At 34.9% G+C, this 15,187-nt stretch overlaps 1 protein-coding gene across 5 annotated transcripts in view; it reads right to left on the reverse strand.

Annotated features, from left to right (window-relative positions):
* Window positions 1-15,187, reverse strand: part of MEIS2 (Meis homeobox 2) — a 243,218-nt gene that overhangs the window by 6,151 nt on the left and 221,880 nt on the right. The gene's annotated exons all lie outside the window — the stretch shown is intronic.

The raw sequence follows: 15,187 nt of genomic DNA on the forward strand, positions 1-15,187 counted from the left end.
GCACAGGGCACCTTCCAACCATAAACTCGGGCACCTTTCAACTTGACAGAAAGAGGGAGTTTGCAGGTACATGTGTTTAATATTAGTCCTGAAATAACTTCTTCTCCAATCAGGTACCATAACTAAAGCAGCACTGAAGTCATCCGAACATCAGGCAAACCCATTATTTAGGAAGGGAAGTCTGGATTTAATTTTGTGGATAATTCAAAAATAAATGCTTGCATATTTCCCCATTAAGTTAATGCGTAACAACCCACATCAGTTAATCTTGGTTCAAGTTAACCCTGAGACAATGATTCTTCACTTCCAAAAATTAATTGAGTAGGTTACTTCATGCCATCATTTACAAGGTATGTTTATTTTACTTTATTTTATTTTGATGCATATTCTTTGCCTTTTATAGCACCTTAATAGTGATGTTCAACAGGACTGCCCTCGGATTTCCTCAAGACAGTGAACACAGGCCCCAGAACTGCCAGTCTATTTTAACACTTATAAAAATACATTCTATAAGTAAATAAAAACTAAACAACTAAAGAAATAATAATTTCCTAGCTTCTTTATCCAATATCCATTTGTACATTTATTTGGTTTAAGATGTGCTCCTTCAGTAGTTTGTTGGATAGGCCGACCAGATCTGGACTTCAAAACTCAGGATGACCACCAGATGGCATCTCTAGAGTTTGGTAGACATGATCTGGCAGCTACATCTTATATACCATGACAGATGCCACTCTGGAGGATATGCAGTATGCCTAGTACATTGTATTTTCCAAAGTCACCATTTTACAAATACAAAATTGAGACAGAGTTTTAACCCATATGCCTGAGAGCCAATTTGGTGCAGTGGTTAAAACACCAGGCTAGAAACTGGGAGACTGTGAGTTCTAGTCTCACCTTAGGTACAAAGACAAAAAAATAAACAACCTTGGGCCAGTTACTCTCTCTCAGTCCTAGGAAAAAGATAATGGCAAACAAGAAAATTGCAGGGACTAGTTGACATTGACTCAAAAGGACCAAAAAAAGAAAGCATCTATAGCATTGGACAAGGTAAAAAGATGATGATAAATCTAAGCCCCAAAATATTTTTTCTTAAATAACACTGAAGATAATTAATATGATTATACCATATAATTCCTCCCTACTATGTTACATTAACAGTTATAAATATGTGATATCTTAGAAAAAGCTGCACCCAAGACCTTAGGATTGTTTCATATAGTCCTGTATCCTCTGGCTGTAAAATCCTAATCTTCAAGATACTGAAAATCAGCTGACTGAGGCATTCACCTCACTCTGTGTAATGGAAGGACTAGCATTAGTATTTTAAGCTTCATCCAGTATTAGAAATGCAAATAAGCATGAACTTTAGGGTCTTGTGTAACCCACTTGTGAATACTAAACATGTCCATTGTCTAACGGAACTTCAGTAAGAATTAGTGCACACCACACAAAAGTTTACAGAAATGTTCAACAAGCTTTAAATAAGGCCAGTATTTAATACAGATAAACTCATTTATCAAATTAATCTGCTTTAACATTAAGCACTTGGGCTGCAAATACCACATTTCTTCCACAATTTCAAATCCACTTTCCTGCAATATATGTAGCATGTATTAAATATTAATATAAATATACACGGACACAAATATGATCATTTATTATATACCAAAATATATTAATATAAAATATTAAAGGGCCTTCATTGGCCCTACTCTCAAGGTCTCCAAGTGAACCAGATCTGCTAATTCCACACTTTCTTCAGCAAGGCTTGAATAGGGCTTCTACCTTGCTTGAATGAAAACAGAACTATTAGATAATTAGGAACATTGATAAAGCAAGGATTTATCTAACTGCATGGCTGCCCTGTTGTCAGAATGGGTCAGCAAACATTTCTAGAGGGATGCTGCCTCTGTTAATTCCACACTCATCATCAAAGGGACCTCAGGGCACATTTTTCTGCTCCACTTCTGAAGTACACTTTTTCATGCTATATCACCTTGAATGTTCCTGTCCATTTGGGATAAAGCACTTCAATTTCTTACAAGCTAACACCTGGAATTCATTAGCTACTTCACTGAGGCAGGGATGCTCTTCAAATTAGTCAGTGCTTATTATAGTCTCCAATATTTTTCAGATCTACAATGGCTATTACATTTGTCTTCTAAATAGAAGGTTGCTAGTTTGAAATCCAGCTTTTTCTTTTTTTTAATATTATTGCTCTCTAAGATTCCTATTTGTCCTCTGTTTTTTTTTTCTTTTAAAAATCTAGCAGTGCGTGTTTTCATCCATTTTCTAGTTAACTGAAGGAAAAGGGCTTCACTCCACTCCCAAAATAGCTCCTAGATCAGTGGTTCTCAACCTGTGGGTCGGGACCCCATTTGGGGTCGAATGACCATTTCACGGGTGTCGCCAAACAATGCAGTCCGCCATTTTTTTCCCCTTTTCCTTAGCTGTGCTACTCCCTTTTATTCTATTGGCTTTTGAAAGCCAATAGAATAGATTCTCTTGAATAGAGTATAATTCTATTGGCTTTCAAAAGCCAATAGGAATTGTCCAGGCTGTCTCTGCCCTGCTGAGCCCGCCAAAAGTCCCATTCTGCAAATGGTGCTGCACCAGTTGAGTAGTCCTCAACTTATGACCGGTTGAGTAGTCCTCAACTTACAACCGGTTGGGGGGTCACGGCATTAAAAAGGTTGAGAACCACTGTCCTAGATTATTTGGGCTCTTTAAGAATTGTGGGTGATTATTTTCTATCTTGCATTATTAAAATGATTTTGAAATGATATACTGCTGAACTTATTTTTTTTTAAAAAGCATAGGTCACAATATAAACTCAGGGAAGAAATAAAAGGCAAATTCCACATATTTCTGCTTGAGTGTGATTGTGAACCAAAAAACATTTGTTTGCCGGGCAAGGGTTTTACCCATTATGTTATTATAGCACCACTGGTATACAGTTGTCCTAAAAGATAATAGAAAAGAAAAGGGCCATAATATTTTTTTTGTTATTGGGAATTTTGGTATTTTATCTTTGTATGTATAAATTCTATTTAACTTTGATAGGTATATATGTGCATATCTACATATTATATATGTAGATACACAAACATGCATGTAGAAGAATCTGTCTGTCTGTCTGTCTCCACACATGAAAAGGAAAATGAGGACAATTGCTTTCCTGGAATAGAAAGGAGAACTATCCATTGAAGGATTTGGCAGCCTGCTGTCTGGACTGAATACCTTGGAAGTTGTTGCCAAAGTGTCTCAGTCAGGACAGGATTTTCTTAAGATGGCTTATAGATAAGCTGGAAGGAGCACAAGACAGGAGCAGCTTTAAGCCTGGGTATGCCTCAATATTTCCAATCACAATTAAGAGTTATACCCATATTCAAGTTTATGGAAGCAGAATTCCCCTTCAGCCTTGTTGTTCAATCTAGAAGGAACATGAACAGAAAAACCGAGTCAGGGCAGTGCATACAACTCTACCTCTTGGTCGAGGAAGATTCTCAGTCATCAGGTAGAATGATCTGGAAGTTGAGTCATGGCAACTGGACTTCTTTCTTTTTGGTTCAAAACATTTTGCTGCTTATCCAAAGCTGAAGAAGCTACTCGGATAAGCAGTGAAGTCCAATTGTCATAACTCAACTTCCAGAAAACTCTATCTCTTGTATGTGTTTGTATATCCCAGCTGGGACATGATGTGGAAAAGGCAAACATCCTCTACCTCAAGTGTGGAAAAAATATTTATAATTAGTCAAAAGCAATTTTCAGTGAATAAATTACTGCTTTTATAGTTCATTTTTATAGAGAATAATTTCTGCCACTCTAGTTAAACAAAATATTCTGACTTCCATATTTCTGTATTCCTTCAAGACAAAAAAACTTTGATAGCATTTTCCTTAGCTCCTTTCCAATAAGTTGCCACACTGACCAAACTGAAATTGACCTGAGCTTCTACATCCAGCATGCCTTTTATCAGCTGAACTTAATGCCAAAAGAGATTAGCAGAAAAGCCTGATAAGACTGTTTTCTTTTCAATGAGCTTTTAATGATGTATGCAGATGGCAAGGTTTACAGAACTAAAGAAGCACATACTGTACTGGGACTGGTAACACACAACAGATTCTCCTCTACTTTGAGCTTTACCGACCTTTGCTTTTTCAACTTTCATTCATAAGGCAATTCATAAGGTAAATTAAATTGCTTTTTCAGTTTTTATTTCACTTCCAACCACTTTCTATTATTTACCTCTGGTGGTCCTCTTGTTTTTGTCCCATTCTACTTCCTTGCAACTCTCTCTTACCCAAAAAACTGCAATGCATTAGGGTTCTTCATTCTCAGTAGGAGAACACTACTCTGTCTTCAAACAAATAATTAAGGGGAAGGTTAAAGGAGGTCACACAGAGGTCATATCTTTAGAAACTGGTCAGAGTGTATACATTAATTTAAAAAGAAGGCAACCTCCCAAGCTTCTTCTCCCCCCCCCTTCAAAAAAAGAGCATTTACACAATACAGAACACTCAGGCAATTCATAATCCTTTCACCAAAGAGATGCAGAACAGGCTTTTATAATCATTTACAATTAATAAGCCTATTCTCACTTTAATATTAGCAAATGGAACAGGTTATGGTGAAATGAAAATTAAGATAAAGCTTCTGGATCTAGTTAATGCATGTGTACCTAACACACATAAGATCTGTATATAACTTAGAATGTATCAAATGATTTGTCTATAAGTTTAGAAGTCTAGCACAAGATGTATCTCTGTGTGAGTTGTTAATTGATTCAACAGATATTTTGTGAGGAAACAGTAGAAGCCCTAGGTCAGTGGTTCTTAGATTTGGGCAAGCCATTTTCTCCCCCCCCCCCCATTGAGGAGCAGGGTGAAAGTCTTCGGAAAGGGAGGGTACACAGTGTTATGGGAGATGATTACATAGCAAGCCGAACTGGGGATATTTCTTTCTAAACATACAATAAGAGCTTTATGTATCAGCTACTAAAATGGCGAAGACTATGAAGCTGTGAAGTGTCAAGGAGCATGTAGAAAACATGGGACATAATACTTTTTTCTTCTGCTCTAGCTGGTTATACTATGTTAAAGGTCTTTTTGAATGATAGTATTAGAAGATAGTCCTGTGTTTCAGATCCTGAGGCAGATAGCAATGAATTGATTCCAAGTTTCTGAGTGCTTTAAGAAACATTATCCTTTATGAATGCAACTGCATGATCAACAAGCCAGTTAAGACAAAGAAAATGGATACTTCAGTGAAATTCATAAAGGTGCCAAAACCTGGTACCCACTAAGATGAGGTTTAACTTACATGTTTAAGATATGTTAGCCTTTAGGGTATGATAGCATGATTAAAAAAAAAATGTGTCAGTCGTTTGTGTGTTAATCATTTTGTTTAGAGACAGAAATACACCATCTTTCAAAGAAATGAATTAAATTGTTAGATTATAGGATCTGATAATTCTGCAATTATAGATACACACCATGCACATATATGCTGGAGTCCTGATCAAGTAAATCTATCTGATAATCCTTCTTTGCTTTCCTTATAAATCCTTTCTTTCTTCATTTTAAATTTCAGAAGGGATTAGGAAGAAAATACTAAAACTACTTGTTTTGACATATAGAACCTGCAATTTGTTAAATGGGTTTCTTCACATTTAAAGCAGATATTCATACAAATGAACTAACAATTCGGAATGTAACTCGCAATGTGATAATAAGCAGTGATTCAACATCTATAATCAATATAATCCATATGGAATATACTGCATGGTCTCAGTGGTCCTTGAAATGATGGGCATCTTCATTTACCATCACAACGTCTCCATGAAATTATTGCAACTTTTGCACAAGTGTCAATTTTTAAGAAAATTTCTAGTAAAGCCGAGGTGGCGCAGCAGTTAGAGTGCAGTATTGCAGGCCACTTTAGCTGACTGTGTTCAGCAGGTCAGCGGTTCAAATCTCACCGGCTCAAGGTTGACTCAGCCTTCCATCCTTCCGAGGTAGGTAAAATGAGGACACAGATTGTTGGGGGCAATGTAAATATATATATATATATATATATATATATATATATATATATATATATATACACATACATACATACATACACACATTGCTTACTGGTGTACACCGCTTAGAGAGTGCTTGCACTTAAAGCAGTATATAAGTCTCATAAATAAATAAATAAATAAATAAATAAAGATAGTATTCAGCACGATACTACACAGATGACCAGTGATCTGAAGAATATCACTTTTAGTTTAGCATGGCCCAAACACCCAGCAACACTGGGATTCCTGACCTCTCTGCAGTGGTCAAAAAAACCTGAAGCTAAATTTAAGATAATGTTTGAGAATATTAATATAAATCTATTTCCTTCAATTACTGTATCTTGTATCCACATTTTTTGAGATCTCTGGAGCCAATTAAGAACAAAGTGAGGAGCATCTAGAATACTAAATTGTTAGTTTGATTCTTCTTCTTCTAGAACAAAGCCTTATTGCAGTTCCAGAGATCTCAAACAGTTCATATAAAACTGTAAGTTTTAATGAGAAAGAAGAGGAAAATTAATCAATATCTGATTAAAGAGCAGTTAATATTCACTATATTACAAGTCATTAATGGTTCCTCATAAAGCTGGACAGAAATATCAAGTGGGATGATACTAAGCTTGGTCCTTGACCCCTCAGCCTTCAAAATCATAATTGATTATTTGGATAAAGAAAAAAAGGAATACTTATCAAATTTCCAAATAATGAAAATTGGATGGTATAACTAATACTCAGAAAGAAATATAATTAAATTGATCTTAGTAGAGCATAGAAATGAGCCCAACGTAACAGAATGAAATTTAATAGATCCAAGGAAACAAAAGTCAAAAAGTACCTGTATATGACAATAGATACCTGATTGGCAATGGTACTTGTGAAAAAGTCCTGAAATAATAGTGGATTGCAAGCTGAATGTGAATCCAGTCCATTATATGTTTCTTTTAAAAGCAAATTAAAGTACTAGGCTCCATCAACCAAAGAGTAATTTCTAAATCATGAGGAATAATCATTCTGCTTTATTCAGCTTTAGTCATATACCCCCTTCAGAGGGTGTAATCCTTTAAGAATGATTCACAGAAATTAAAAAAAGATTCTGAAAAATCTTTTTGCATTGAGGGTGACTAGACTACTACAAACTACAGAGAGATTGAAGAAAATAGTATTACTTATTCTTGAAATGAGATAATTCGGAGCAGTCTTCCACAATATAAAGTATGTAACACAGAAGAAAGACAACCTCGATTTTCTTTTGTTTCAGAAGGCAGGAGGTACAAATAGTCCTCAGCTTACAACCATGTATTTAAACAAGCAATTGAAGTTACAATGGCACTGAAAAGAAGTGATGTACAACAGGTGCTCACATTTACAATCCTCACAGCGTCTGCATGATCACCTGATAAAAAATTGGGTGCTTGCTTGCAGTGCCCAGGACCACGTGATTACCATTTGCGACCTTCCAGTTGGCTTCTGGCTGGCAAAATGAATGGGGGAAGCTGAGTTTCCTTAACAACTAGCAAACATTCTGTTTATTGCCTAAAATATCTCAAATCTTGATTATAAAGTACTCACTTAAAATCTATTAACATTAGTTGCTATTTCATCCTTTACACTAAACATAATTAACTATCCATGTTACCAGGTTTAAACTACCTTTGATATTTTGGGCAACATTATTTTGAGCAGTATCTATTGAAAACAAAATATATTTTAAATTGTCTTTGCTATCTTGGGCAACCAATTCTGAAACAGATTTCTACTACGTTTAAAAGCTGCTTGTCATTTAAATGCATTAGAAACCAAAAGGATATTGAATAAAAAACAGAAGATAAAAAAGAATAAGGCTTTATTTTCCTGAAACTAATCTTCCAAAGTTAGAGGTTCTCATGGATCAAACCATATTTTCTATTTACAAAGAGACAATGTTACATTTATTAAGAACAACTTAGGTTCAACTCTGACGTGACAGAAAAAGAAACTTCCTGACAATCCTCTTTCTTTCTATAACAATATAACCTCCAAAATTTAACACTATTTAATTAGTCCGTTTTGCTTTTTGATTATATGTCTACTCTGTGGAACTAATATAGTGGCATCTATATATTTTGTCCTTCTTCAGTTGATATTGATTATTCTTAGCTTTCTGCTGATAATTCTAGACTGTTGCATGTTCATGTTTTCAAAGGGAGCTAGAAGAAAATCTCTTCATTTATATTGAAAAATCTGTACTAATCCTATTTCAAATTGTGAACTTTGCGGCATCACTTTGAATCCTTAAATTTTTTGGACATTCAGTCTGACACTTTCATCTAATGAGAATGGATAAAGAGACAAGGCTGGCAAGATTTGTGTTTGTGTGTGTTCTCAGCTAGGGACTTCCCATACTACAAAGAATCTACAATGTAGTTCATAAGAAGAAAATAATGATCTTCTTCAGACTCTGTAGCCTTTTTCAGGAGTGATGATTATTAGATTCTACTATTCCAACTCAACATCTGCAGATTATAGACTATGATCGATTATCAGAACTTGTGATATGTTGTATTTAGCAAATAGTTATTTGTGTTAATAAGTCCTATAGTTAAGCTACTTCCAGATAATTCTAAAAGTGGTCTATTATCACAACAAAGTCTACCATGTAATGCCAAGCCACTGCCTGCCTTTTCCCATGCAGTCAAAGGAAACTTCTTATCTCTAAAGGCTTCCACTGGGAAGCAGAAAAATATTTGACAACCCATAGATTGAGCAATGAAGCAGTAGGTGTGAACTTAAATGGACTCCAGAAGATGGCAGAGGACAGGAAGACCTGGAGGAACATTGTCCATGGGGTCGTGATGGGTCGGACACGACTTCGCAATAAACAACAACAAGATTGAGCAATCTATTCGGTGTTGGAGTTAAGACAGTTGGTGTTGGTCATAGTAAAACAGTTCAGGATGTCTCTGCATGTCTCTTGGATTTCTCAATCCCTATGTGGCCTTCATGTAAGTGAGCTAAAATTATAAGATATAATTCATAAAATATGATGATGCATTGATCTCGGAAAAACAGGTTTTTACATTCTGAAATTTCAGACAAGGGAAACTGAAAGCATCTAGATTATGCTCCTATGTATATGATTATTTAATGAGCCTTCTCAAGAAATTCATCTGCTTTAATGGCCTCCAATTTGTTGGCACATGCAATGGCTCAATGGATGTCTGTATGAATTTCAAGATCATAGACCTTTCTGATATGCACTATGGACCTGTGAGGTATGTTCAAAATAAAGCACCAGTATTATGAATGGTCTCAATAGTGCTTTAAGGACAAATTCACCTGATTAAGTAAACAGTCTTGCACTCTCTTATTTTTTATTCTGAAAACAACTTCATAATTCATGAAAGACTCACTATATCAGTCATAAGACTTATTTTCTAGTTTCAGACCTATTACAAATTTAACTGTCCCATTTTTGTTTTGTAGGCCTGATCTGATGATAAATCTTTCATACTTTCTTTTTTGCAACACATGATAGACCTTATTTTATTTTTGCAATACAGATTTAGTTATTTCTTTCTTCATCAGGAATACATGTATTCTGCACACCAAGGGGATCTCCTCTGGCCATTGTCAGGAAGAGTGCTATTTTATGTACATCCTCTTCTTCATGGTAGTCAATTACTCATGAGTACAATAGAAATTGTTGTTGAAAGCATCACCACTGGCCTTCCACATTGCCAGTAAGATTTAATTTTTATAGAGGATGCATTTTTTGAGGCAGTCACTACTCAGCTAACAAAAAAAGCACTCTTTTCTAATTAATCTGAAGATGGTTTGACTGTTCAATAATACATTTTTCTCTTTTAACAAGATTTTTTTTTGCCAAATCTTGGTCTCTTACACATCATTATTATTGCACAGGAGTTGAGTTTTATTTCTATCAATATGTATTGTCATTTATGAGTAAATAGTACTGAAACTGATTGTACTTATTAGGATCATCTTGGATTCATATCTATCTGCAACAAAAAAACAACTTTAAAAATACCATTATTATGCCATAATATGGGTAAGTTCAACTTTGGTACTATCAGGTGCCTCCCACAGTGTTCACTATAGCCACTTATAATGCAAAATTGAATATTCTATTGAATCTAGCAGCCAGTCTTGCTAAAGCATTGCAAATATTTTTTCTAGTATTTTTATTTATTGATTTAGTTATGGTTTTGCAATTATTTGTTTCTGCTTGAGAATGTGGTTATTAGCTTTTTAAAATTATATATTTTTTGTTTTGGATTGCTCTGTGTGTGAGTGTGTGTGTGTGTGTGTGTGAGAGAGAGAGAGAGAGAGAGAAATAGACACAGAGAGAGAAATTATCACAAAATTATATTTATTATAGTTTTGTGGCAACCTCTTTCTCTCACACACAGTAAGATACTGTTTTGCTTTTAGTGGTTTAAAAAAAACTAGCAACAATTAAAATCTGTACTGAAATCTTGTACATACATCTCAAGAAAACAAACTAATTATTTTCATATAACAAAGTCAGATCAGTGAATGGAAAAACTGATTTTGGTTACATGCAAATAAAATGAAATTGGAAAGCCAGTGTTTTTCGGCTGAACTTCAAATTGCATCATTAATATTTGAAAATTTCCATGTTTGTCATATTTGACTGCATTCTTACTAATATATAGTACAGTAGATACTTGAAAAAGACACCCAGTAATGAACATTCGTGCAGGTATAAAATGCACTTTAAGGTTAAGTATTTAAACATGCACATTTGAATTTAAATAAGCAACAACAAACTGTATTTATATTAAATTTCATATGCCTTTCCCACCATAGCTTGTATCAATACTTCATATAACATCAGATCAAAAAGTTGCTACTGACCTTTACCAATATATATACTAGGAAGCCATGAGATGGAGCCAAACCATAGTATTCTGATCGCAGTAATCACTGGAGACAGACAAAGCTACTCCTGGTGTGCAGTGCAATCCAGGGCATATTAGAACTAAACCCACCATTCGATAGTATTTAATTCCAAGAAATTGGTATAGCATCCTGACTTTCCAGATCTTTTATGAGTACAATATACATGTTGTTCAATATTCTGTGAAACAAAATTAATTCTAAGGTCTTGTCTGGTCTGGTCTGGTCTGTCCTGTCTTGTCCTGTCCGTCTATCTGCTATTATGGCTTATTTTACTCGTCTTAAAATATAATAAAGCAATCCTGCTCAAGTTTACTTTTACTCCCAGAAAAATAAGCTTAGGACCATAACCTTAAATAGCTATAAACTGAATTTTATCCATTTTAAAATATAGTGGATATAATTATAAATTTACTGTGAATTCTAACAATGAGTAGATAAGCAGAAATAAGTAATTAATAAGTAAATAAGTAAGTACCCTAATATAAATTGTAATATAGAACTGCTGCTACGGAAAATAACAGACTGATTTGTATTATAAGCTTTCGAGTTTTTAACCCATACATTTTTAAATTTAAATTTTCCCTGTAATTCTGAATGCTAATAATCACTACTGTGTGAATGTAATTACATCTGTTGCCATTGGACAAAACATTTCAGTAGGTTATGATTTTCAGAGTAATGTCTCTTGCGTTTCTTTAATGCCAGAAGATTATTCATATGCAGTTTTTTGATATAATGTAAGAGATATACGAGAGGAACACAACTTCTAAAAATCTTATGGTTAAGTAACTGCTATATGCATAATGTAGCCTGTTATTTTTGTTTGTTAATTTATGAATTTTTGAAGCATTTAGGCTACACCTAAATGACATTTTTTGCTGGTCACCGACAGAGATAAAGCTTCTCTCTTTCTAGGCAGTTTTTGGAACTCAGCCTCACTGAATTTGATTAGACTTCAATAGTTCATCAAAAATATATACTGAAATAAACTTTATTAGCTACCCTCAGCTAAGCTTAACTTTCCACCCAATCACATTAGGATTCTGTTTTATATGAACAAATAGAAATGACTATTCATTTGCACAGCTGTCAGTTTGCTTTCTAATTAGTATGACATTATTTGATGAGGTTATACATTGCTTTGATCGTAACTATGTTTAAAACTAGCATTATCAAATACAGAAGGATGTTTTGAAATAATCTGCTAAATAATATCTGGACCAATCAAAGTGTCCATGGCCTATACTATGGGTATCTCTGATTAGTCTGTCATCTATTCTGAAGAAGATGTAGCCTGATTCTCCTATGTTGTATAGCAGACCAGCTGTTAGCTGTCTGTCAAGCACCTAAAGTGGACAAGTAGTCCAGGAGCAAAAATGTCACTCCTTTGATCTGGCAAGGAGCAGCTGCTGATTTATAGAGGAGGACTTTGTTCTTCCGTTCTATTTTACTTTCTTTCCTAAGGCAGAACCACAAAATCCAGTAGAAAAAAAATGTGCCCTTCTCTGCAACATCAACAAGCTCTGACAACTGCAACAGGGTTTTTCTTGGCCCTAACAAAGCTCTTAGGCATCTCCTTTGACGCTCACCTTTCCCACCCACCCCCTTCCTTTTGCAATGTGATAGTTATTGTTTAATTCAGCTTCTGTAAATGTAATGGACTGTGGCCAGCAAGCCTGGGGCATAAACACACCTGTATGAAAGAAGCCTTATTGTAGCAACCAACCTCCACATAACATACCGACTCTTGAGTTCAGAAACTATGCTCCATTTTCCTAACAGGATTTTTTTTAACCCACTGTCCTATTTTCACCATGCTTGTATATTTTCTCACAGCTATTAAAATCTTCAAATCCCAAAGCAAAAAGATTAAGACACATAAAACATACCCATCCTCACAAACTGTCTGTCAACTCTACGGACTTTATGAACAGACCTGAGATTTTAAAATTCATAGTCAACATAAATAATAGAACTGCCAATATAGCAAAAGTACCTAAACTAGTGCAAACACCTTACGGATCAATGGTGTCAATTTTTCAGCCACGTGTTTGCCATACTGACAGCCACAATCAGGGAACAACACTATACTGTTAAGGATTATATAAACAACATTTGGTAAAAAAAAATTTAAAAAAGAATTCTGATGAGCCAATTTCTTAGGAATATTTTAAACAACAGCACCTTTTTTAGGCAACTCTCTCTGTTCTCCTACAGATTGGGTTTAATATCCTTATTAGATTCTCTTATGTCTTACAATGCCATTGGAAAAAAATCACTATATATTGTTGAAACCAAGGAATTATTTTTAATAATTAAGAAATGTCAGCTCTTCTTATTTATTTTCCTTAAGACTGTATTAACAGCAATGAAAAGCTTAAAAAGGAATGACTAGATGAACAAAGAAAACGTGCAGCTATAGTAAGTACTGAATTAGCTTATGAATATGGCAATGTCATCCTTTGGAATACTATTAATTCCTTTTAAAAAGGCAATAACTAATATAATCATAGTTCTGGTTATAAATGCAGAAATAATTTAGTACAACTCATAGTGTTCACAAATATTTAATGTGTAACTGAGATAATTGTGTTCCAGCCTTAACAAACTGAAACAGATAATATGAGGTGCTCGTAAGGAGCTCTTATACTTGGAATGTGCCATCCTTTGCTTACTGGAGAAACATTTCTGAGTGTATAATATGAATAGGAAGGGTTTTGGGGACAGTAAAACTATACGCATGTTTAAAGTCTTCAATTAGTGTCTGAGTTGTTCTTTGATCTTGTTTATTCACCTATGTTCTTATAAGCAAACCTGAAATTCCAAACACCACTGGCTATGATATCCTCTATTTTTCAGAGTTCTACTTATTTATATTTATTATTTATTTTTATAAATAACTCAAGGCTGTGAACAATTCCAACACACCTTTCTCCTCCTATTTTCCCAACAGCAACCCAGTGAAGTGAGTTGGGATAAGCGACTGACTGACCCAAGGCCCCCAAATGGCTTTCATGGCGAAGGCAGAACTTGATCTCACAGCCTCCTCCTTTCTAAGTTGGTGCCTTAACCCCTACACCAAACTGGCTCTCACTATACCAATATATCCCCACAAATCTTTTTAAAAATAGCATTTTCCTTACTTGCCATCAGACACTATTCTGAAATCATGCACTGCTTGCTCAATGCATTACAAACTGAATTCAAATATTATAAATAACACTTAACATCTAGTAACTACCAAATACAGGTAGTCCTTGACTTACAACAGTTTGTTTAGTGACCGTTCAAAGTTACAATGGCATTGAGAAAAGTGATTTATGACCATTTTTCGCACTTACGACCATTGCACCTCCCATGGTCATGTGATCAAAATTTAGATGCTTGGCAACTGACTCATATTTATGACAGTTGCAGTGTCCCAGGGTCACGTGATCATCTTTTTTGACCTTCTGACAATGGGGAAGTCAGATTCACTTAATAACCATGTTACTAACTTAACAATAGCAGTGATTCATTTAACAACTGTGGCAAGAAAGTTCATAAAATGGGGCAAAACTCACTTAACAACTGTCTCACTTAGCAACATACATTTTGGGCTCAATTGTGGTCATAAGTTGAGGACTACCCGTAGTCAAACTGTAATTACAAAATTCAACACAAAATAAAACCAGTATATAAAAATTAAAATATAAACAGGAAGAGAAAAGAAAACTCTCCAAAATCTACAATTTTATAATCTACAGAATTCTTTATATAATAGATGGAGACCTCTGGGGGAATCATAGATGCAATTCACTGTCCTAACCTTACAAAGACTACCGGACATGATGTTGTCACTAAAAGAGATGCAGTTTAAATGTTTTAGTCTATTATCAGGTGGTTTGGGGAGAATCGAGGTTAGGAACAGGAAAGCCTTTAAAGGTAAATTAGCACACTCCTGTTTTTAAGATCCATAAATCCCCAAAATGTCCTGAAACTGTCCATTTTGCAAATCACTAAAGATGGGAAAGGGAGCGTGAGATCGCTGGGAAGAGATCATCCCTCCCAACCCCCCCCTTTAAAAAAAAAACTCTCAAATTTGATTGCTTGCTTTTGGAGGTGTGAATGGCCAGATCTGACCCAGAGCACAGGTGTCTGACATTTTTTATATGTACAATGAAGAAGAGTCAATTTTTAAAAAGAAAAATTCCA

The sequence above is a fragment of the Crotalus tigris genome, unplaced genomic scaffold, assembly GCF_016545835.1.
Source record: "Crotalus tigris isolate CLP2741 ecotype Arizona unplaced genomic scaffold, ASM1654583v1 scf7180000018064.1731613, whole genome shotgun sequence".
NCBI lineage: Eukaryota > Metazoa > Chordata > Lepidosauria > Squamata > Viperidae > Crotalus > Crotalus tigris.